Source organism: Limulus polyphemus, unplaced genomic scaffold (assembly GCF_000517525.1).
Source record: "Limulus polyphemus unplaced genomic scaffold, Limulus_polyphemus-2.1.2 Scaffold4161, whole genome shotgun sequence".
NCBI lineage: Eukaryota > Metazoa > Arthropoda > Merostomata > Xiphosura > Limulidae > Limulus > Limulus polyphemus.
The window spans coordinates 96,143-99,393 of NW_013669771.1; the positions used below are offsets into that span (position 1 = coordinate 96,143).

Below are 3,251 nucleotides of genomic sequence, written 5' to 3' on the forward strand. Positions count from 1 at the left end.
CGTTTTAGTGTATAGTTGAATTAAGTAGTGTTCGTTTTAGTGTATAGTTGAATTAAGTAGTTTTCGTTTTAGTGTATAGTTGAATTAAGTAGTTTTCGTTTTAGTGTATAGTTGAATTAAGTAGTTTTCGTTTTAGTGTATAGTTGAATTAAGTAGTTTTCGTTTTAGTGTATAGTTGAATTAAGTAGTTTTCGTTTTAGTGTATACAGAAATTGGTAGTTCTCATTTTACTACCTGTTTGTCACTAACTGATTGGTTTGGTTTTGAATTTCGCGCAAAGCTACACGAGGGCTATCTGCGCTAGCCGTCCCTAATTTAGCAGTGAATACTAGAGGGAAGGCAGCTAGTCATCACCATCCACCGCCAACTCTTGGGCTACTCTTTTACCAACGAATAGTGGGATTGAGCGTCATATTATAACGTCCCCACGGCTGAAACGGCGAGCACGTTTGGTGGGACAGAGATTCGAACCTGCGACTCTCAAGCGCCCTAACCACCTGGCCCCACTAACTGATTAACACGTGTCTTCGCGTCATGTTATATAATTATTTTCTTCATATAACGATAATAGACAGATAATGAACATGAGTATTTAGGTAAAATGTGGGGGTATCAACTTATTAGCTGGAATGAAAAGTTAGTGACATTTCAAAATCAGATCAGAAAATTTAGTAGCTAGTTGAATCAATGTTTTAGCCAAATGAAATAACTCTACATAAATAACTTGACATAAATAACTCTACATAAATAACTCTACATAAATAACTTGACATAAATAACTCTACATAAATAACTTGACATAAATAACTTGACATAAATAACTTGACATAAATAACTCTACATAAATAACTCTACATAAATAACTTGACATAAATAACTCTACATAAATAACTTGACATAAATAACTATACATAAATAACTCTACATAAATAACTCTACATAAATAACTCTATATAAATAACTTGACATAAATAACTCTATATAAATAACTCTATATAAATAACTTGATACAAATAACTACATAAATAACTCTACATAAATAACTTGACATAAATAACTCTATATAAATAACTCTACATAAATAACTCTATACAAATAACTTGACATAAAGAACTCTACATAAATAACTTGATACAAATAACTCTACATAAATAACTCGACATTAATAATTCTATATAAATAACTGCATAAATAACTCGACACAAATAACTCTACATGAATAACTACACAAATTACTCGACATTAATAATTCTACATAAATAACTCTACACAAATAACTCTATATAAATAACTCGACATAAATAACTCTACATAAATTAGTGTTTAGAACTTAGTATAGATTTTTAGATTGAAGAATCTCTAAACCCCGAATGATCCACTCGTTACGGTATTCTAAAAGAAAGTTTATAATCAATATATACGCGTGAGCTAGCATCAAGAAACGTTTGAATGATTCGTGTAACATATCAATATATACGCGTGAGCTAGCATCAAGAAACATCTGAATGATTCGTGTAACATATCAATATACGCGTGAGCTAGCATCAAGAAACGTCTGAATGATTCGTGTAACATATCAAGACCTTGTGGCCTTTCACTTGTCACGACTTAATTTATTCCAGAGAGCAGCGAGCTTTACTGTATACATATTTTTAACGTTCTCTCTCAGTGTGTTAGCGGTAAGTTGACAGACTTGCATCCCGAAAATGCAGGGTTCGATTCCCCGTAGTGGACAGATAGCCTATGGAGTGGATTTGCGCTGAAACAATCGTAAAAATTCTCTTTCACGAAAACGTTCTCGATTCAGACATCGAATTCGTAGATTTTGTAGCGATTGAAAATAGGTTTACTATTCCGGATTATAAAAAGTATACATCAATATATTTTGACGAGTTTTAGCGTACGAAATATGCAAGTTGTGCATCCGTAGTTTTGATTTAGAAAATTTAATACATCAGTTATCACATTTTTTGTTTGTTTGTTTTTGAATTTCGCGCAAAGCTACTCGAGGGCTGTCTGCGCTAGCCGTCCCTAATTTAGCAGTGTAAGACTAGAGGGAAGGCAGCTAGTCATCACCACCCACCGCCAACTCTTGGGCTACTCTTTTACCAACGAATAGTGGGATTGATCGTCACATTATAATGCCCCCACGGCTGAAAGGGCGAGCATGTTTCGTGGAACGGGGATTCGAACCCGCGACCCTCAGACTACGAGTCGAGTGCCCTAACCATCTGGCCATGCCGAGCGTCGTATTTTTCGTGGAAATTCTCTTCAATTTTGTCTACATATTTTCAGGTTCAACTTCAACATAAACCGATCTTAAAATAATACATAAATAACTTTCTATTGCGCTAATCATTAATAAACGCAAATGAAACTATTCTTGTTCATTGAAACAGTTCTATAACTGCGAAAACATAATACGTTGTTTTCACGTACTTAGATTCGTCTAATCCAAGTCACCTGGACGTGTATATAACGAACGTGTTCGCGTAGATCCACGCATTGAGCAAAACGCGTCGTCAGCAAGGAATATGTCGAACATGGTGTTATAATACTACTATACCATGTTCTTCTTGAACTGAATAAAAAATGTAGTTTTACAAAATAATTAGAGTTGATACTTATGTCTAATTACAAGTATTAATTATAAATTAATTAATTATAATTAATTAATTAATTAATTATAATCACGATTCTCCAGCTGAGAAACGACGTTCACATCACAACAATTGTTGTTTTAACAAACGATTAATGTAAATATTTTTCCGTTTCTTACTATGTTTGTTGTGTCCCAGCCAGCCTGATGAGCTCTGTATTGCGAAAAACGCGTCGTTAGCGATGGATATAGTGGGCATAGTGTAGTTGAAATACTATTATACGCTCTTCTTTTCTTTTTTGAAAATTCCTATCCTATGAATACAAATGTAGTGTTAAAATTAAAATATAATTATGCCTAATAATAAATATGGTGTTTGTAGGTTGTTATTATGTTGTAAATAAACACCATATGATTTGAAATTACAGGAAGGGCGAACAGTTCTCCATCTAGCGGCTGCGAATGGCTGTACGGATACAGTGAGAACGTTATTACAATACGGAGCCAAAGTAAACGCTGTTGATCAGGTATTATCAACTTGTGGGTAGAAAGTTGTAAAAATAAGTTATCATGTTGTTGGAACATGTCAACTTATTAAGACACATAGTTGGTATGTGTCTTAACAACTTATCATGTTGTTGGTATGTGTCTT

At 33.7% G+C, this 3,251-nt stretch overlaps 1 long non-coding RNA gene across 1 annotated transcript in view; it reads left to right on the forward strand.

The window, feature by feature from the left end:
- Positions 1-3,126, forward strand: part of LOC111088634 — a 42,607-nt gene extending 39,481 nt beyond the window's left edge. Inside the window, exon 3 of the long non-coding RNA XR_002613099.1 lies at positions 3,028-3,126. This is a non-coding gene — a long non-coding RNA (uncharacterized LOC111088634). The remainder of the gene's footprint in view (positions 1-3,027) is intronic.
- The last annotated feature ends 125 nt before the right edge of the window (positions 3,127-3,251 follow it).